We start from the raw sequence: 23132 nt of genomic DNA, 5'->3' as shown, positions 1-23132 counted from the left end.
CTACATTACTAATTATCTCCAGACTAAATGTTTGAAAACAACAAAAGTTTACAATCTCACAGTTTCCGTGATTCAAGTCTGTCTGAGCCGGGTCCTCTAGCTCTGGGACTGTCACAAGGCTGTAATCAAGCTGTTGACTGTGCTGCCATCATCTCAAGGCTTGACTGCAGGGAATCCAACCCCCAGTTCACAAAGCTCTAGGGAGGCTGCAGGTCCTCGATGGCTGTTGACTGGTCTGGGAAGATCCACTTCCAGTTCCCTCACATGACTGTCAGCAAGCCTCAGGTTCTTCCTGGCTGTTGGCCAGATGTCTGAGTCCTTTGCTACGTGGATCTCTCCATAGGGATACTCACAATGGGCAGCTTGCTTCTCCCAGAAGGAGGATACCATCAAAGAGAAAGTGAGATTTGACAAGAAAGCAGAGGTCACATTCTTTTTGCAACCTAATCTTGGATGTGACGTCCAGCCACTTTGCTGTATTCCACTCATTAGAAGCCAGTCACTCGATCTAACCCATACTCAAGGGGAGAGATTACACAAAGGCAGGATTGCTGAGAGGTTTGGATCATGTGGAGCCATTTTAGAGACTGTCTACCACAAGGTCTGTCACCAGTGCCCAAAAGGAAACAAAACACATATGTAGCCATATTGACTCCTTTCAGTCTCTAGTCATTCCAAGTTCCTCCCCATCATGTCCTATTTAAACATGCTAATTAAATTTTAACACAGAACAAATGAAGAAGAATATTTTGAAATGTGACAGAGCTATCAAAAGTACATCATATAGATAACATAATTTGTGAAATTAAAGTAGATTAAAAAAAAGAGAAACATTATGTAACCCTTCCACCAAGGATCTCTCATTAATACAAAAACATTATCTGTGAAATTGGGAATTTTTTCAATGTCTGTTTTCATTATATGATTTGCTTTGTCCTGAATCCAAGAGCTTCAGACTTCAGGGTAAAAAAAATCAAGCTTTAAAATAGAGGTACTAAAGATTTTAGTCTACTATGATTTTGAAACCTTACTAGTGAACTCTGTACCATTATTATTTAAAATTCTGATGGAATGATATTATTGCACACTCATTGCAATGTTAAATTTATTAGTGATTCAAAATCCGTGTAACTCATATAGTGTAACTGCCATTTATGTTTTCGTCTTCCAGCACTGAGAGTTCTTTTTTCAGGTAAGAGACTCCAAATTACAAAAGACCCTTTTTCTCCCCTCTCAGCTCAGTACTCAGTGAATTCTTCTTTTTGTTCTTTTGAGGAAGTTTAGCCCTGAGCTAACTGCTGCCAATCCTCCTCTTTTTGCTGAGGAAGACTGGCCCTGAGCTAACATCTGTGCCCATCTTCCTCTACTTTTTTATATGTGGGCCGCCTGCCACAGCATGGCTTGCCAAGCGGTGCCATGTCTGCACCCGGGATCCGAACTGGCGAACCCCGGGCCACCCAGAAGCAGAACGTGCGCACTTAACGGCTGCACCACCAGGCCGGCCCCTCAGTGAATTCTTTACCCCCGGTCATGGCGATTATCTTCAAGGTAGGTATTTGACCCAGGTTAGGATTATAAAGCTCTGGTCTGGACTTTCCTTGTTATGTGTTGAGATACAAAAACTTCTCTCCTTTCTTCTGGTTTTACCAAGAAGACGAACCTAGACTACAGATTCTGAAGACTCTGTCCTGAGTAGAGAGACCACCTGAGAATGACACCGGTGCGGAGTATATTTAGAGTTTAGTGAAGTAGACATGGTAAATCAAAGAGCTCATTCTTGGGCCACTTAATTCAGCTATGCCTGAAATAAGCCTTGTTCATAATCTGATCTAAGAAACTCACCTTCTGTTTCTTATGGTTTTGCTAAACATGTTTGAAACGGTTTTGTGGAGTTTGCTACCCATTGAGTTCCAACTCATACAACTTTTGAAGTAACAGAGTGATGACAACCTGAACTCACGTCTCTCCAGTGTAATTCGATAATGGAAGTAAAGCCACTGTCCGCCATCTATAGAATTCAGAATATTTTGATTTAGATTTCAATATTATAGAAGCAGAAATGACTTATTCTTTGAATAAAGAACTTTCAGGACTTATTTGATCAGTCACATTTGTATGCAGAACTTAATTATCTACCAGGGAAATGATGTACTTTCACTTCAGGATCAAACTTTTAAGCAAATGTAGGGGATGTTTAAATTGCCACTTGATGCATCGAGTCACAACTGTGTTAAGAGGAACAAATTCTTTATCTGCAATTGAAGTAATGTAAAAATGTACAATTAAATGAAATCCAAAAGCTATTTTTATAAAAAACTTTCACCTTGTTATTAAACTGTTTTTAGTTATTAGTTTGACAGATCAAAGATGTTGATGTGTGTAGGTGGAAGGAAAATGTTCTAAGGTAATTAAATGTAATACTTAAGGAAGAAAAATGAGTTTTTGTTGCACTCAAGGCAGTTAAGAAGCTGTGTGACTTCAGAATGTTTTCTGTCCTCTCTGATATTTGAAAGTCAAGTTATTTTCTCTACAGTAATTGTTGTGGACTTTCTTCCATGGATTCTTCTAGATAAAAAAATCAAATGATCCAATAAAATAATTTTGGAAAAAATACTCTGAGTGATGTATTAAAAATGAGAAGGGTATCATGCCATTATCCCGCTTATAATTTTTCCAGCTTATATGCCCTTGAGATGATGTTTAAACTTTTAACTGGGAATATTAAGCCTCGAATATCTGTTCACCTGCCTGTCCAGGCTTTCTTTTTTCTCTCCCATTCCTTGAATACACTCCAGCTACTCTGACCTCAATCATTTCTTCTTCTAACCTGATTCCAGTTTTATATACTTTGAAAATGTTATTTTTTTCTCTCTCTGGAAAGGTAGTTTCTATATTCTCGGCTTGCCTACCCCCTCCTCCTTTTCCTTGTATTATTTCAATGCCACATGCTCAGTTATTCCTTCTTAAACCCATCACCACTAACCCAAATTTAATCCTTTCTTCATTCTTTCTCATAGCATTTTACTAATTTCCTAAAGATAACTTACTACAGTTTGCAATTTTACATATATATACATATACATAATATACTATACATACATACACATATGTATATATGTATATGTCTGTGTATATGTGTGTATATGTATATATGTGAATATGTATGTATCTTTACTCTGTTTAATGTCTGTGCCATCATCTATGCAGTCTGACACTTCTGTCTATTGAATATTAAGATCCATATAAAACTGTTAGATTGATTTATATTTAGAAAAAACTAGCAAAAGGATAAATAATGAGGTGATTTTCTTCTAAATCCATGTCTTTATGTCATAATATGCAAATCTAAAAGATGGTAGCTTTTTAGGCTTATAAACAATGTATTCAAGATTTTGTGAATGTTTTATTGCCTTTACTTGCTCAAATTTCTAAATAATTTCTAAAATTTAATGCACTACAATATCATACATGAAAATATTTATCATAGTACACAATATGATAATTTAGAGTAAATTACAGTACAGCGAAACGCTTTAACTAATAAACATAACATTCCCTTCAGAAGGCATTGCGACCTTCATTAGAAATAAAATTTGAATTTACACTTATTCTACTTTGTACATCTTCATTATTTCCCCCATAGGTGATGATTGTTTTGCTTCTTTCTTGTTATAAATATATAGACCTCAGCGTACCTGTCTACCTTCACTGTCAGACTTGTGACTTCAATTCAAAACTCTACTCGTTATTCCCTGACTCTTTCTACCCTCTGCTCCCCTGAAATATGTCCCTAACTCCTCTTTCTGGCTGGAGAGCTCATATTTATTCACTAAGATCTTATTTTAAATAGGTTCTTTTGTTGATATGATTTTAACCCTCACATTCAATTTAAAATGTTTTATTTTCTAAAGCATTATATAGGAGTATAACAATCACACAGAAATTGAATAAGTTTGTAGCATGACAAATTATCACAAAGGACAAATATCCACATGACAGAAATGGAATATTACTCCTCTCCTAAGCTCTACCCTCTTCTCCTTCCCATCACTTCCCTGTGCCTCCTCTTCAGAGGTAGCCATTATTCTGATTATTAACAGCATAATTGAGTTAGCCTGTCTTTGAACTTTGAAGAATGGAATCATGCTTCATGTGTTCATTTTGACCTGTGGCCTTTGGTCAGTATAATATTTCTGAGACCCCTCCATACTGTTTCATAGACATGGGGTGTATTTTCATTGCTACATAATATTTTATTTTATGAACACATCTAACGTTTTTTCACTATGAACATTTATGTGTCCATCTCCTGTTATTAGCTATAATGAATAATGCTACTACAAAATTCCCAGTCTATGTCTTTTTTTGAACGTACACGTCTATCTATTCAAGATACACACAAGTGTGAGCACAAAACCCAGGAGTGAAATAGTGAGTCATAGGACATCCTTATCAGAATAATGCCAAACAGTTTTTCCTCAAAAACTTGTGTTGATTTACGTACCCTCCAGCAGATAGATGGCACCAAATGGAAAGCACCAACTGCTCCACAGCCTGAGCAATACTTGCTTTTGTCTTTTTTATTTTGTTTTTTCCCAGGCATGGGCACAGTACCACATTTCTTATTTATATACATTAATGCACACAAACATGTTGGGATATTGAGTGAGATTGCATTGAATATATGATAAATTTGTGCAAATACTTGTCTTTTGAATATCAAGTTTTCTAATAAATGAACATGATATACTGATCCATATATTTGGATTCACTTTAATTCTTGGCAACGATATTATATCATGTTCTGTATAGAGGTCTCGCACATCTTATACTTACCTTTCATATTTGACATTTTTGAAACAATGAAGATATCTTTATTTTTGAAAATTTTGGTGGTGTAAAATAATTGAAATGATTTCTTATTTGCCTTACATTCAATGACTTAGCCAAATTTACTTATTAATTCAAATAATTTATTGCTAGATTCTTCTAGATTTCTACCTACTCAAACATGTAGTCTGTTAATTAAAGATGGTCTTATTTCTTTTTCCCAATTTTATAACTTTTATTCCTCTTGCCCTACGGAATTGGCAAAGACTTCTAATGTAATTTTGAATAAGCATGATGATGGAAGACATGATTTTCTCATCACTGATTACAGAGGAAAACCTGTGAATTGTTTGTAGATTTTTGTTGTTAATGTCTTTATTTGGACTTTTTTAAAAATTTTCTTCTTCTTAGCTTGTTAAAGCTTTATATTTTAATTAGACATGAAAATGTATTGAATAATTTTTCTGCATCTGTTGATATCCCCATATGACTTTTCTCTTTCATTCTATTAATCTGGTAAATTATGTTGATGGATTCTTGGATGTTAAATTGACCCTACATTCCTGAAATGAACCTAAATTTGTCATGACGTATTTTTCTTTACAATAAACATTTAAATTTGGTTTAATAATACTTAATTTAAGATGTTTGTGTCTATGTTGTTGGGAAAGATTTTCCAGTAACTAACTGTTCTTGCAATATCTATGTCAGGTTTTGTATCTGGGGTTATTATAGCCTTCAAAGCAAGTTTAGATGTAATTTCCTCTTTATCTATTCCTTGAAATTGTTTTGAATATCTGGAATTATTTTTTCCTTAGATATTTAGTCAAATTTTCAGGAAAGCCATCTTAACCTGAGGTTATTCTTTTGTGAGAAGGATTTTATTAAAGATTAAATTTTAGGGGCTGATCCTGTGGCACAGCAGTTATGTTTGCACGTTTCTCTTTGGTGGCCCACAGTTCGCAGGTTCAGATCCCAGGTGCAGACCTATGCACCACTTGGCAAGCCATGATGTGGTAAGCGTCCCACATATAAAGTAGAGGAAGATGGGCACGGATGTTAGCTCAGGGCCAGTCTTCTTCAGCAAAAAAAGAACGATTGGCAGCAGATATTAACTCAGGGCTAATCTTCCTCAAAAAAGAAAAAGTAGATTAAATTTTAATAGATATAGAATAACTCAGATTTTGTAACTTTCTTATGTCACTTTATATGCATTATGTTTTCTTGGACATTTTCCTATCTCATCGGTGTTATCAGATATGCTTCTATAAAGGTGTTCATAGTATGCTTTTATAACCATTTTCATATTGATAAGATCTCTATTAAAATCTCCTTTATCACTCCTATTATCAATTATTGGGACTTTTATAGAATCTTGATGTGTCTCACAAGGGGATTATTGTTTTTAGTAATATATTATAAAATATATTTCTTATATGATTAATTTTTAGTCTTTATTTTTTATCTTATGATTACTTTTGTTAATTTTTTAAATGAGAGGAATGCTTTGATCATTGATTTTCTCACCTTTATTTTCTTCAATATGCAGTAGGCATATAACATTTTTCTAGCCACAACTAAAATTTTTGGCATTCAATTAAAAAAAAGATTTTTCTAATTGTGTTATGATTCTTTTTCATCTCAGGTGTTGGATATTTAGGATTCTGCTTTTTAATTTCCTGCTTTAATTGAAATTTGATAGTTATGTGTTTTAATATTGTTTTAAGTTAATCTCATAATAACTAGATTATATGTTTATTTTAAGCCTTTGATATTTCTTGTGACTTTCTCTGTGACTCCGCATGTGGTAAATTTTAGTTAATGTTCTATCATGTGTACTTACAAAGAATGTATATTTTGAAGTTGTTCAGCTCAGGTCAAAATTATTAATCAGATGGTTCATATATTATAAAGGCTTACTGTTTTGTTTCTTATCACCTTGTTTTATCAGTTACTGAGAAAACTGTTTAAATAGATCCAAACATTTAAAAAAAATTTTCAATCCTATTTGTCCTGTTAATTTTAACTTTATATATTTTAGGGCACATTATTAGGCATACATACTTAAAACGTTAAATCTGTATGGTGCGATAAATTTTATTATAACATTTCATCACAGTATTTCATTATCATTATACATTGCTCTTTATCTCTAGAAATGATATATAATTGACAAATACCTTAAGAGAAAGAACAGCATCAAATACAAGGTTCACTTCCTTGAGTTTCCCTTCTCAATAATACCATGACCACTAAACACTTAACTGTGTTGATTGCCTCCCAGTAGCTTCAACAAATAGTGGTTATTTTTGTTTTGATTTGTCCAAATGTTTTAGTTTTCGTCTTTAGGAGGGTTTTCCTCACAACCAAGTCCACCATTTTAGAAGACCACTCTATTTTTTTCTTCTTTTGCTTATTTTATCAATTGAACTTTAGTATCCAGGAAGCAGATTTGTCTTTTAAACATAGAATTCAGTAACTGTGTCTAATCTAGTTGGTGCCGAATGACTTTTAATGACTTATAAATATGTATATGATGAACACATAAGAATTCCTCAAAAGACTTAGACTAGTATGAACAAGTATAAAGGTTTATAACTGGAATGCAGTTTAAATCAGAATTATCCTTCTACTGTAAATCAAAAATTCACAAATGGTGAGAAGGAGATAAACTTTATAAAAAGAGAAACATTATTTTTCTGAATTCAAAGCTAAAGCAATAGTCATGTCTCACACATTTACAGTAACACACTTGAAAATGTTTTTACATATGTATCTGATTTCATCCTTAATAGAACTCTAGAATAGCTGACCTACTGTCATTCCTAAGCTTTCAATTCAGGGGATTGTGAGCCTTTTGTGATGAATGCATAAACATAGAAATGACTTATAATTTCTGTGTCTACTTCGTAGCACCTTTCCAGCCTAAGATTATGTAATTTTCCATTTAAATTAATTAAATATGCCACACTCCTTAGTCCATGGAGCCTTTGCACGTGTGATTTTCTTATTGTCAAATGCTCTCAGTTTTTATCTCTTTGGCTGCCTTATTCCTATTCATTCTTTAAACTTAAAATCAAACACAATTTCCCAAGAAAGTCTTGCCCCATCATCCAGAATAATGAGGCTTGCTTTATTGTTATCCTCACGGAATTTTTTCTTCAGAGCCCTGAATGAACACAGCCGATAGTACGCATCTCATAGGTTTGCATAGGATCACTGAATAACTTGAAAACATTAAGCATTCAGAAGAATGTCTGGCATATAATAACAGCCCAATAAAGTTTAGCTGTTACAGTTATTATTTACGTTTTAATACAAAATGATGAATCTTCGAGAGAATAAATGATTTTCCTCAAGGATACAGAGTCGTTAAATGGCTATCTTTTACCCCACATACAGTGATATTTTAATATATCCTTCTTGCTTTTCTTTTTTAGCCATTTTGTGTATTTCCCTAACCCTTCCCCAATTTATGTGTTAGTGTGTGCATGCATCTGAATATATAAATATCTACACACACAGACTCAGATTCATTCATTGATACACACACATTTATAACAGATAGTCAAATGGAATCTTATACAGTGTTTATGATATAGGAGTTAAATAAATGCTTAGTACATCACTCCTTCCATAAAATAGTGAAAATCCATACTTTATTGGAGCAGTTATTTCAAGAATTTGGAAAAATTTGTTTCATCTCTGGTTTTATTATTTAAATACCTTAGGGCTAATATTCTTTTATGTTTGTTTGTTTGTTTCCAAATAGCCAATATTTATCTAGACGGCAACTGGAATGAAAAAGTTTCTGTTTAGGCTACAGACAAGTTTTGTTATAATTTATTTATTTAACAACACTCATGTTTCCTATATTTCATTCCTTAAAAGTGGTTGAATGTAATATTTTCTGCACCTAAAAGAAAGGTGAAATGCAATTAATAATAATAAATATTACAAAACAGGAGATTTTGACTTGATGTGACGTGGTACATCACCATGTCATCTGCTTTCCTTTGCTTTTCCTTGGCTACTGATTAGAGTTGTTTATTTCTCTCCTAGGGAATAAGGGGCAAACTATGAAGATTATCAGATTTAGCAAACCCATGATCATTAGTGTATAGTGCTCAATTTAGTTTTAAAGCAGAAATGCAGGGGCCAGCCCGGTGGCACAGTGGTTACGTGTGCATATTCCACTTAAGCAACCAGGGTTCACCGGTTCAGATCCTGGGTACGAACATGGCATCACTTGGCAAGCCATGCTGTGGTAGGCATCCCACATATAAAGTGGAGGAAGATGGGCACGGATGTTAGCTCAGGGCCAGCCTTCCTCAGCAAAAAGAGGAGGATTGGCAGCAGATATTAGCTCAAGGCTAATCTTCCTCAAAAAGATAAATAAATAAAGATAGAAATGACAAAATATAATGTATTTTATACTTCAAACTAAATGTTAAAGATGTGTAAGTACATATATATGTATACGTAAAACAATTTTAAGATATTTTACAATTCACATTCTTTTTGGCTAGGCATTTATGTAATAAATAGTTAAAAAAATACATCTGATAATAGCAATTATCCTAAGCCAGTGTATGTGTAAGAAAGTGTGTGTGTGTACACACGCACTAAAAAAAGAAAGAGATGAGAAGGAAAAGTGTTATTAAAATAAAAGAGTTTCCTATACAGATTAATGTGAGTATAGGAGTCTGTAGGAAAGTCATTGTATCTTTGAAAATACAAACACATTATTTTATGGCTACTTGAGATGTGAGTGAATGCTAGCCTCAAAAATTAAGTATATTCACTAAAATTTTATTCGATGGCTACTTGGAATATGGGTGGATGCTGACATAAAATCAGGAATATTCATTATAATATAAAATGTTTCATTGCTTCTAAAAATATTGTTTTATGACTTTTAAAAGAACTTATATTTTAAGACTCATAGCAACATTTATTTTTATAGTATATAAGACACTCTCCAGATTGCTAAAATTCTCAAGAAAAATTGCATCACATCCTAAATAGGCTGTTTGCCTCTGGGTGTGTTTTCTCAAGTTTTCTATTTGTCAGTAGCAAATGTTCATTTGTCACAAGCAAATATATATGTATATGTTTATTAATTGTATTTATTGATTATTTTATAAAGACCTACGTAAACTTTAAAACAGATACGTGAATCAGAAACATTAAAAAAAATATGTTCCAACTACTCAGCCATAAAAAAAGACAAAATTGTGCCATTTGTGACAACACAGATGGATCTTGAGGATATTATGCTAAGCAAAATAAGTCAGACAAAGAAAGACAAATAACATATGATTTCACTCATATGTGAAGATACACAAAAACATAGATAAAAAGAACAGATTAGTGGTCAACAGATGGGAAGGGGATTTGGGGAGGGCAGAAGGGGTAAAGGGGCACATATTTATGGTGACGAGTAAAAGCTAGGCTACTGGTGGTGAACACGATGCGATCTATACACAGGCTGAGATATAATAATGTACACCTGAAATTTACACAATGTTATAAGCCAGTATGACCTCAATGAAAAAAATATTTATTGCAAGCATCTTTTTCCTGTCTAACCTACTGTTTCAACGTACTAAATATTTTAAACTTGTGGTAAAATGTAAATTTTCTTTCGTAAGTTTCTCATCACAAATAAAGTATTAATAAATGTGAATATCTATTTTCTTACATAAACTCAAGTACATACACATTTATTCCAAAAATAAAACCAACCAAAAATAGCCTTAAATATCAACACAAAACAGCAATATTGAGTATAGATTTCTTCATTTATAATATCTGTCTTCAAACAGCAGGCAATAGAGTCTGGAATTAATTTTTGTAACATAGACTAGTAGAACAAAACAAATTAAAGCTAAATTAAATAAAGTCCAAGAAATGTGTATATTAAACAAGATTATTTTCAGGTATTAATTAGAGTTAAAATAATTAGAAAATCCAAATTTTCTTTTTGATGTATCTCAAAATGATAGCTCAGAATTGGGCCTTATTTTGTTATATGGGAGAAAAGACATATTATTTTAGGTATACTACTTTATAAACAGCTTATATCATCTAGTGATATGTTTAAGAAATATATATAATTGATATCTATACCAAAAATGTTGGCTGCAAAACATAGTCGTATTTTAAAAATATTGTACTGTATAATTGTTGTATATCTTTGGAGCATGTTAGTCACAGTTTTATAAACCATGAGCCAAATTTTCAAATTTCATTTCAATTATAACTGCCCAAAGTTAGAGGAAATATTCTTTAAGTAAAGCCAGCAGAATAATTTTTTTCATGTACTATATTTCGTGCTAATTTTTCTTGAATTTTAAGAATAGAAAAATACTCTATTTCTTTAAATTGAATAAAGCCACAGTAACTGATCTTAATAAAGAAATTTCCAAGTTTTAATCACATTTAACTCTTCTAAAGTATATCTAAAACACGAGGCAAGAGTTATATAATGTCATAATTATTAAATTAACTTACTACTGGCGTAGGCGTTAACAGACGAGAAAATGCTGAAGTTCATATTGGTTTCTTTAAACCCTAAGGAAAAGATGTTTGAAAGGGAGAATGTCTTCCCTTCCTACTTCCTTATCGTCTCTCTTTAACTCTTGCTTCCAATGAAAGCCATGAAAGAAATATTCTCCCAGAGTGAACAAGCTAAAAACAATCAATGCCGCTGAACATTAATCTTGTTTATTACGCCTCTTTAGATTACACACAAATCCCAGCACAGTGCCACATACACATGGAAGATAGTACAGAAATATACTTTAATCGGATTTGAGTAGAGAGCTTATGCTTATTGTTGCCTCTCTGCTTGAAAGAAGTAAACAGAGGCAATATAGAAAAACATACTCTCTGATAGTGCCAAGTTATAGGGGGGCAGAAAAGAAGTATGTTACAAAGGAAAGGGACACATTCTTACAGAAAAAATAAAAATAAAAAAAAGAAACAGAGTTTGGAAAGAGAGATCCAAGTTTTCAAAACCTGTAGATTTATCTACTGGTGTACACCATTCCTTCTTTCAGTATTTCCTCTGTCTGCTGACGGGCAAAGAAGTACCATTAGAAGTGATGATATAGCCATATGAACATGGAGTCGTTTTCTCCATTGCTAACATCCGACCTCCTGAATGTGCTTCCCTGTCAGTTGTCTCTTCAAGTGGATATATTAGAAGCTGCTCCTTGTAAAGAGACTTTGGAGACTACCAATTTGGCCCAAGTTCCTCATTTTACAAAGGGAAAATTGAGGTTGAAGAGGTTAAATGACTTTTCATGGTCATGCATATATTCAACAGGAAGTCAGTACAAGAGCTCTTGTTCCTTTACTATCCTTCAGAGATCAGAATATGGCCAGAATATGAGATATGAAAAACCCTGACTCTGAGTCTTACTCTTTTAACCAAAATAGTGTATATATATATAGATTCAGTAACTGTGGATAGCATCGAAAGACAGTGTTTCTTCATAATGAATATGTATGTGTATATATATATATGTCTACAGTTCCTGAATCAGAAAAATTTTGAAAATTCAGAAATTTACCAGTATTAATTAATTTATAGATGTTATAAGTGTATACAAAATCTGAAAACATTGAATTTCATCAATGTCACACATTTATTTGTATTATTTAAAATAAAAGCACTTCATATGAAGATACTAATTGAGAGAATAATTTCCTCTGTTAAAATAATTTATTATTGGGTTATGTTAAATTTCAAGTAGTAATAAAGAAAATCAGTTTCTTCTCTTACTTCAACAATATCATTTTAATTTTTACAAATAAAGTATGTAGTTAGCATGGTTTTATATATGCAATGTTTTGAACTGGCGAAGTATTTGAAGAGAGTAAGATCATCACCCTAAACATTCCATTATTTCTAATTTGACTGTAAATTTAGTAAATTTGAAATAGTGAAAATAGTGATAAATTTTTATCTGTGATCATTTTCCTTATTTATCACATTCTTTGGAACTCTTTCAAAGGTATATATCAATTTAGAATACGTGTAATTTTATTTGGGGGCTGGTTCACAAAGGCACTTCCTTAATTTCATTATGGTGAGCTTATTTTTCCCCAGGTTTCCCAAGGTTTTGATCAAACTAATTGCTCCAATTTAAAATATCACATGAAAATATAGTAGATTTTTCTCTACATGTTAGAGTTATCCTCATTTACTTTCTGATGGAGGAATTATAACAGTTGATTTAAACTGAAAATGGAAGATGAGCTTCTCCAAACAGTAGGAAAAAAGTGAGTTAATGAACTCTTCTATTTTCACACAAGATCAAGTTTTATTAATAGAAATCTGAAGAAGTGGCACAAGCTCTAGCTATGTTTTCACAAAACTGAATATTCTTTCAAGCATAACATCACTGAGTTCAATTGTATCGGAGGTTATGTTCATCTATAATGTGGATCAAGATGTGTCAATTGATACTAACTTCTGTATTTCTATATGAATTTTTCATACCTCCTAATGAATTTATTTAACATATTTTGTAAGCAAGCATTTACTATTCCATGGTATACTGCCTGCTAGTGCTATTAGAATATATGGCTTAACACATTAGTTTTTCAGTTGGATATTGTTTCTGCTGGGGATCACAATAGAAGCAAAAATATCATCATCTTCTGAGGCCTTTGCAGACTTGGGTCTGTGAAGATCTAAGAGCATTTAGCATTTTAAAAATCCTTCAAAAGTCAATATTGAATTATTCACTTCACTGGATACAGACCCCATTGTGTATTTTGTATGTTTTCCAAAAATATGGCATTAGACTCTAATTTGAGCATTGCATACTGGAGTATAATTTTGATGCCTATTTCTGTGTTGCAATGAGATTTTGAGATGCCACTAAATTTAGGGAATAGCCTTAAAGAGCTAAAACAGTGTTTCTCAAAAGCAGTCCTCAGATCTCCTGCACAAACTTACTTGCTATTGAAGATTTTTAGATCCTTCCCAAGACACACTGAATCAGAATCTCTGGGTCTGCAATGAATCATCTACGATTTTAAAACTAAGTACGTATAAACATTCATTTTAGAACCCTTGATGTAAATTGTATAAATGCTACTTATATCCTGACTCCACTTGTGTTCCCTTAGAAACAGAGACGTGCTGGTGCATCATTTGAGAGGTGGTGTCAATGAGCAAAAGTGAAGAAGATGGGAAAATGGGATTTGAAAAGTGATTAAGCAAATAAATATGAATGATTTATCAAGGTTACAGCTCTGGACAAAAGATGCTCATTTCTACAGGGATCTTTGAGAAGCACACAGAATGCTTCTCAAATAGTCCTCAAAGGAGGGGAAGCTGAGGCAGTGATACACCATTCATTCCATCCTCCACTAGTTGAAGGTTGTGTGCTAGGAGAGCTAAGTCTCTCACACTTCCAGGAGACCTGTTTTTGCAGGCCGAGTGAATTCCCACATTTTTAGAGCAGGTCTAAGGGCTAAGCACAAAAAGATATGTCGTACAGATTTGAGGGGGATACTGTTGGCATGAGTCTGAGCTTGCAAAACACAGTGAAAACAAAAAGTGACCATCACAGCCATAGTGAGCCTGGAAATTTAAGCAAGATGCCAAATGTCCTGCATATAATAGGCTGTGTCTTGGCATTGCCGAGATCCATTCATGCCATGTTAGGGCCCCTCTGTCGAAAAGTTTTAAAGTGTTTTCTGGTTGGCAATTTCTATAAAAGTCAACACACAGGAGAACTAGTGGAAAAGCTACAGTCTCTACTGCTGGGAGAGAGCGTTATTATTTCCTTGGTGAGAAAGAGGCGATAATGATGAATCCATGTAAAATACCATTCCTATCACCAATGCTACTCCACTCATGGGCACATTATGCCAGGATGCGATGGTCAAGTACAGAGGACGGCTGACATATAAAGGACAAGTCATCCATTGTAAATGTTTGTTGAGAATTTTCTCTGTAGTAGTCTTCTGTTTTGTGAACTTTAACGTGAACCACAAACCCCACAAACTTTGTATCTATTCCTGTAGTTCCAGCCACAGTTTCTTCTCCAAATTTCCTTTATGCCAATCTTTCCATATTGATCCTTCATGGTCCTGGAAAAACTAGGTGAGCCACTTATCATTGCTCAGGAATTCTTATATATTCTTACCACACAATTCTTGTTCCATACATACTTGAATACCAGCTATAACATGTTGTCCAACTGAGAGAATTTCCTTTCAATGATATTATTTAGAGCCACTCTTGAATGGTATTATAGCATAGCAGGAGTCCATTTTCAGGTGTGTTCCAATATATAAGGCCTGAGCCTCTTCCTTTTCCATCAACTAATCATAAAGAATGCCCACGAGGTCATAGGTGAGACTTCAGAAAGATGAGAATGTACAAAAGTAATAGATATCATGGGGATTTGATCCGGCAGTACCTGTAACACACTTGTGTCACGTGGACCTGCCCAGGTCCAATCCTAAAGGTAGTATTTATATCATATAATGGATAGCTGCTGTGCCTGCTGAAACTTCTGGTATGGCAGATCTTACAGTACCCAGCTTTTGATGGAAGGCAATTTGTGCCACACAGCCATTTAATGTCTTATATTTCACCTCTCACCTTTTACTATGGTCTAGTAGTATGAGAGGAATAGCTTTTCAAACAGTGAATAATGTTTTTAGACAGAAAGAATGCCCTAAGGGTCCAGTTGTGATGCTCTTTTTAAGATTTGCACATATTAAAGACTCTCCACATCTGTCTTATCTAGCTCAAGTTCCTCTAGTGCCTTTGGATCTGGAGCAAATGGCTAGAATGGCAGGATATCTTATAGCAGCCCCTTGATTTGATGCTAAACCTTCTCTCTAGGTTTCACTTCAAACCGACAATCTTGAGTCACTTGATTAATGATCTTTCCCAAATGTTGTATGTGCTGCCTCCAAAATCCAAAAAGACACATTAATACTCAGTCAAGCAGTGTCCAAGTAGGGTCCCCAGCTCTCACCTGCAGGGAAAATATGGTTTCTTAGCCATTACTATAGATCCTGCTGGATCAAAGCACACTCATTGCCCCATGGTAATTATGTCTACTGGTCCCTGTAGCTAAAGTTCAGCAACCTGACCTCTTCTCTTCTAGAATCCTAACATTACTACTGATGCAAGGATGCCTAGCCTAGTTCTGTGAAGCATCAAATACTATCAACCCTGGCCGCTGCTGACTTCTCACACTGCTGGTGCACATTCACTACTGCTTTTTTATTCTCTTGCTGAAAAGTATATCCACTGGCCCCTTCTTGGCAATGTAGCTAAATAACAATTTTTCTGATTTCAGATAATAAAGCTATTCAAACATTTCTACCTCCTTCCATCTGGTGACACCTTCCACAGTATTCTTTACAAGCATTTTTGGATCTCCACCTCATTTATTGTAGATGATGATAGTGTCTGCATCTCAAGGACTGAGCCATCTCTCCAGTGTATTAAGACTGATGAATCCTGAGCAGTGGGAGAGTGCTCCCATGACAATAAACTCCCTTGTCCTGCCTTAAATTTCACCCCTTCTGTTTCAGCATGCTCAAGATCCATACGCACAACTGCTTCCTAATTCTTTCAGGTACATTTTAGCTGGGTCCTGCAATTCTTTTACTGAGTAAGCATTTTCTCTCAAAACAGAAACTGTATTTCTCTGTTTGGTCTACTCAAGACTTTATCACAGTTAGTTTTCTAAAGCAGAGACAGGGGTAAATCTTAAGAAGTATGAGCATCATCTTGTGAAGGACCCATCTCAATGCAGTCCCCAGGTAAGGATTCTGAGTCCCTTTCCTCTATGAGACCTTACTGTAGCCTAGGTTAACTGTCAAACCTACATATTTAATCACATTGGAGCTATTAAATGCTTATAATTACACGCATGCTGAATAATACAGGTTTATTATTAAAAATATTCAAATAAACATAAAATTAATAATATAGTAGTTATACACACCTATACACATGTACACACAGAAATACACAATTCCAGTTATAGACAACTTTTAAATTAATAATTAATAAGAGTAGTAACTAAAGAAATTGCCAGAAATTGTACTGTGCTACATTTTAAAAATGTTTTATTACCAAATTACAATGTTCAAGAAAATGTTTTTTCTTTACATGTTTTAAAAATTATGATTTAGACCTTTAAGAGCTCATATGTTTTGTCCAAATTTACCCCAATGTAAAGTTTCAAAACTTGGTTTCAAATTGAGATTCTTAGGAAGTTGGGGTGTTTACTTTTTTCTCTACATTGTGGTCAAATAAATTTTTGGAGAAATTTGATGTTTTTAACTTAGCTTAATCATCAGAAATAATATCAGAAAAATCATGAAGAAAAAATGATGAAAATTTTGTCTTTCTTCTAATAGTCGAACATATTGATGATTATATGCATAGGTATATATTATACAGTTACAACCAATTATCAGATTGAAATTTTGAATACATTCTTCTAGTGGGCTGGCCACGAAAATGTACTGCTGAGATCTTCTGCTCTGGGGAGTATAACTGACTGATGGCCCACACTGTTGCCTTTATGAGTCTACCATCACATTTGTGCTGAAGCCATTCTTTTCACCGAGTTCTCCCAGCAATGATTGAGTACAGCAAGTGTTCTAACATAGGCCTATTACTGTGAAATACAGGAGTCCTCCACTTGGTGACTTTGGCCCAATGTCAGCCTGGATAAAACTTTCTTGGAACTGTGCTGCAGTTTAAGACTCTTTCCACCTCTGCACCCCAATCCCCCATCAACTTCACAGGGGTCAGATCCTTTTTGGATCTGAAGGCTCTCCCCATGTTCCCTGTTTACCTCCCTCTTTTTCCCTTGTAGGCATCTCTCTATATCTACTCTTGTCTTGGTGTCTGCTTCTCTAAACTAACACAAATTGGTGCAAGAAAACAGGATGTAAGATGAGGTTGGGGGACTGGCTCATTGCCAGACAAGCAAAGAAGATGTTATTCTAAGTGGTATGTAGGACACAGATAAGCCCTGAGACAAGACGGTGATCCAATTCATGGTGATTTCACCAATGCTTACCTAGGAAAATATCCCAGGTATTCATCCTTGCAGTCGAAATGATCTAGACATTTGAAATATATGGGAGCAATAAAGCCTATAAATAAAGGCATCAGATGTGGCTATTAACTCCTAAGTTATATTGATTGTCTACAGAGGGATGATTAAAAACTGAAGGTAAGTAAAGGGTAAATATAAGAGTCAGAGGAACTCTTTCATAGCTAACAAGGAGTCCCTTATCTCCTGGAGTGGAAAAGCAGGAACAGCTGAACAGTAGACCAAAGATCTGATAGATAGAATTTCAGAGTTCCAGAGAGAATTAAATGCTCAGTCAAGGCATGTCTGTTATGCTAAGATGGGAGCCCTTGTTGAAAAGCCTGGCATTGAAATATGTATCCAGGTAATTGAGAAGGATGTTTCTAAGGATGTTGGCTCTGATGAACCCTGTGAATGCTCAGAGATTGCAGCGATGGCCCATATTTCCCTACTAAGAGCTAAAACTTCCTCTCTACTGATTAGCCAGCATACACTGCCAGTAGCCAGAGGATTACACTGGGTATGGGCTTTGAAGATGTGTGATCACAGAGGTCAAAAATAAAAATAAGTCTGGATAAGCAAGAATTTTTTTCTCAGTTGGGTACACATTTTTGGGAAATGATTTTTAACACCTTGAGAAAGATTCCATGGGAATGGGACGAACTCACTGTGATAATGACCCTGAGAAGCCTAGAGAAAGTGTTGGCCAATGTTGAGTCAGGTGGAAATTCCTAAGTTGCACTATTAAATATTAGAGGAAAAAAAATAGAGCTTAAAGGAAGTAGGCATACATAATAATATATTTTGAGACCAGAAAACTCATCAAACGATTATGTTCCACAGGAAAGGAATTAAGGCACAAAATGCACCAACACTATTATGAGAGAGTCACCAGTTACACCAAGAATTTCCCTTGTAGCTCTCCTCTGGAGCCCAGGGATTATGGTGATTGTGGTAATTACAAAGATAGGTTTATACATATCTATGAGGATGTGGAGCCTTGAAGTAACAGAGGTCATATGGCAGCAACAAATACAATAATTACCAAGAGGAATGAAAGGGAATCCAAAGGAGCTTAGCACATGGAGTATTGTAGAAATTCTTAATACAGTATATCATCCCTAGAGAAAGCATTGGTAGTCAGTCAATAAAAGTGTTACTTATCATATACAATCCCCAAATTTGGGGAGCAGGAATTTCAGAGCACTTAGTTCAATTCAAAAGTCATGATCCTTTACCCAATTTCAGGACCTGAGCCAATATTACCTCCAGAACGTAATGAATGAAGAAGAGGTAAGGTCTCTGGCCAGGAAACCTCTCCAGTACCATGGCATATTAATACTGTAATTATGTCTTTAGTCTTTCCCCAAAGGGGCCTAAGTCTGTTTACTAAGGTGACAGTCAACTGGGGAAATGGGAATATCCAGGTAGTCTGAGAACAGTTAAACACAGAATCTGAATTGAAATTGACACCTGGATACCAAACGCATCATCGTGGCCCCCCTTCGAGTATGGGCTTAGAGGCCAGGTAATAATGAAGTCCTCGTGAAATTTTGGCTCACAACAAGCCACAACTTCCTTGGATCTATCAAGTAGTCATTTTTCCTGTCCTCAAGCACTTAATTTAATTAATATACTTGGCAGTTAGAGTAAGCCCCAGATTATGTCCTTGGCCTGTGAAAAGAAGAGTTATTATACTGGGCAAGAACAAGTGGAAACTGCTAAAACTCCCCATCACCCCAAGTCAAGATAGTAGATAGATAGATAGATAGATAGGTAGATATGGATAAATATGTATGTGTGTAACAACCCAGGAAGTAACAGAGATTAGTGTCACCATTAAAGACAATAGATGAAGGATGTTGGTCCCTGTTGTATCTTTTTAATTTTCCAGTCTGGTTCCTATAGAAACCAAATGGAGCCTAAAAACTGACTATAGATTACCACAAGCTCAAACAATTGCAGATATCCATTATGAGCTTGGTTCCATCAGACCTCTCATGTCATAAAGTCAGACAGGTCCAGCAGCATGCCACTAAAAGATGGAAAAAGCAGGACAAAAGAGCATGCCTAAGTTATGAGCTGGTAGCTCAGAGCCCCATATCATCCATCAATTTGTATTAGTGCTGCTCCCCAACCATCTGGGAAATCTACCATGACAACACAAAGGGAGAAGAAAGTCTGAATATGATTTATGAATGGGTTGACTCAGTAGGTGGGAGTAAGCCACATACTGCATTACAAATAAGTTGCATTACAATCACATTCAAAGATGATCTTCATCCTTGGAGAGGGAAAATAATCTCAACTGATGAAGTATGAGCTGTGCACCTGGTCATCAACTTTGTGCGAACAGAGAATTGGCCTAAGAATATATACACATTAATGTGTGTTAGTCTGACAATTTGGTCATAAGCCTGGGAGTGTAAGATTTAGAAAATAGGAGGTGAGGATTTCTGACAATAAGTATACAATAAGGCATGCCAATGAACATATAGGAATGGGCATAAAGTGTGAAGATTTTTATATCAGATGTTAATTTCCATCAGAAATTCTCCATCATGTAGGAGGCACTGATAAAACAAAGGAGACAAAATGACTTGGCAATTTGGTGTCAGCCTAGCCAGTGTTCATCATTAGCCACCTCAGAATGGCATGATGAAGAAACTGATCACGGTAAAAGAGATAGAGGCTATAAAAGTCCCAACAGATAAGAATGGACTCCTTATCAAGACCTGCCTAGCTATGTCAGCCTCTGAAGTAACAGAAGAATAACATTGAACCCCTATTTTTACATTGTTCCTTGAGGAAAACAACTGCCTCTTGTGGTAATTCAAAAACATTGAGTGTCTCTTATCCAAGAAGAGACTGTGGTTTGCCATCACAAAGACAGATAGATACATATTCTTGGCATGTGTTTGTCTTTTCTGCTAACAGAACCTCAATCAGCACTACTGTCCAGGGGAGAATACCTGGTCTGTAAGCATGGAATCCCACACAGCTTAGCTATGAATAAGGAATCCACTTTACATCAAAGGAGGTACAGGACTGAATATATGACAATGGGTTCCACAGGTTGCATTACATTGCAGGAGAGAGGGAACATATACCAAGTTGACCAACTGTGGTAAAGGGAACTCACCCCATTAATCTCCTTTTCTAATCTTCCCTCAGGAAAATAAGTGCACAGGAACCATAGAGGAACTGGTCCTTGAACTTGTGTAAGAAATAGATCTATATGGGAATTGGCAAGTGCCCTGATGGAACGCTGCAAAATAGGAGCCCACCTACCTAAGTGATTGGTCCTCTCTTAGATATTTGTCCCATACATTCTTATTGTTTCATCTTGTTTATACCATAAGATATTTTAGATATTTCTCCTGTAAGTTCTTATTGTTTCAGCATCTCTGTGATGTGTTAAAAGAGATTTTTTTTCATATATATTTTGGCTTTTGTTTTTTCTTAGAGAGAGAGTTTTTCTTCTGTAAATTACTCCATCATAGCTAGAAGTGGATGGTCACACTCATTTTTAAGGAGACTCCCGGGAAATTCCATACAAAATGTTTGCTTGCGTTCTATTAACTAAAATTTAGTCACATGGCTATACAAACCTACAAAGGAGCACAGAAAATATATCCAGCCAAAAATCTGAAGTTCTATTACTGAAGAAGAAGGGAAGAGTAGTAAATGAAAGACAGCTAGCAAGGTCCACTACAACCATTAAATCCAGTCTAGGAAAGGAGGGAAAAAACCAATTAACAATGGAGAAGCTGATGTATTCTATGAGCATCAAATCAATAAATATTAAAATAAGACTGGAAACCTAATTTACATTTAAAAATAGTATATATACACTAGAAATATTAACAATGTTAAAATGATATAATGACCATACAAGATCTGGGGCATTTGAGAGGTAATAAGATTTAGATGCAATCATGAGGGTGGGGCCTCCAGGAAGGGATTAGTGTCCTTACAAAAAAGATGATAATACCAGATATTTCTCTCTCTCTACAATGCAAAGACATAACAAGATGCTAATCATCCACAAGTCAGGAAGAGAGGCCTCATCAGGAACTGAATCAACCAGCACCTTGATCATGGACACCCCAGCCTCCAGCACTATGAGCAATCCATTTCTTTTACCAAGTCTGTGGTATTTTGTTACAGCACCCTGAGCAGTCTTAAGAGAAACTCCTAAAAGATAATATTTAAGAAAATTTAGGTGACCTTTGGCATGGTGACAACTTTTCAAATCCAACATCAAAGGCACGATCCATGAAAGAAAGAATTGATAAACTAAGCTTCATTAAAATTAAAAACTTTGCTCTCTCAAAGACACTGTCAAGAGAATGAGAAGACAAGCCACAGAATACAAGAAAATATTTGCAGAAAACATATCTGATAAAGGACTGTTATCCAAAATGTAGAAAGAATTCATAAAAGTCATCAATAAGAAAACTGAACAACTTGATTTAAAAATGGGCAAATGTGGGGGCTGGCCCTGTGGCCGAGTGGTTAAGTTCGCGCGCTCCGCTGCAGGCGGCCCAGTGTTTCGTCAGTTCGAATCCTGGGCGCGGACATGGCACTGCTCGTCAGACCATGCTGGGGCAGCGTCCCACATGCCACAACTAGAGGAACCCACAACGAAGAATACACAACTATGTACCAGGAGGCTTTGGGGAGAAAAAGGAAAAAATAAAATCTTTAAAAAAAAAAAAATGGGCAAATGTGAAAGACACCTTGCAAAAAGGATATACAGATGGCAAACAAGCATATGAAAAGATGTTCCACATCATATGTCATTAGAAAACTGCAATTTAAGACAACAAACAACAAGATACCACTACATGTCTATTAGACTGGCCAAAATCTGAAATACGGACACCACCAAATGCTGATGAGGATGTGGAGCAACAGGAATTCTTATTCATTGCTGATAGAAATACAACATGGTACAGCCACTTTGGAAGACAGTTTGGAAGATTTTTACAAAACTTAGCATACTCTTACTCTATGATTCAGCTATTGTATTCCTTGGTATTTACTCAAAGGAGTGGAAAATTTATGTCCACACAAAAACAGAGATGTTTAAAGCAGCTTTATTCATATTTGCCAAAACTTGGAAGCAATCAGAATGTCTTTCAGTAGGTGAATAGAAACTCTGGTACATCCAGACAATGGGATGTTATCTTGTACTAA

The 23132-nt window shown here is 35.2% G+C and overlaps 1 pseudogene; it reads left to right on the top strand.

Annotated features, from left to right (window-relative positions):
- The first annotated feature begins 1530 nt into the window (after window positions 1–1530).
- Window positions 1531–23132, top strand: part of LOC124237283 (polyadenylate-binding protein 4-like) — a 61955-nt pseudogene continuing 40353 nt past the window's right edge.

This window comes from Equus quagga, chromosome 3 (assembly GCF_021613505.1).
Source record: "Equus quagga isolate Etosha38 chromosome 3, UCLA_HA_Equagga_1.0, whole genome shotgun sequence".
Lineage (NCBI taxonomy): Eukaryota > Metazoa > Chordata > Mammalia > Perissodactyla > Equidae > Equus > Equus quagga.
Note: the sequence above shows the minus strand (reverse complement) of the source record. Positions and strands in the feature narration are given on the sequence as shown.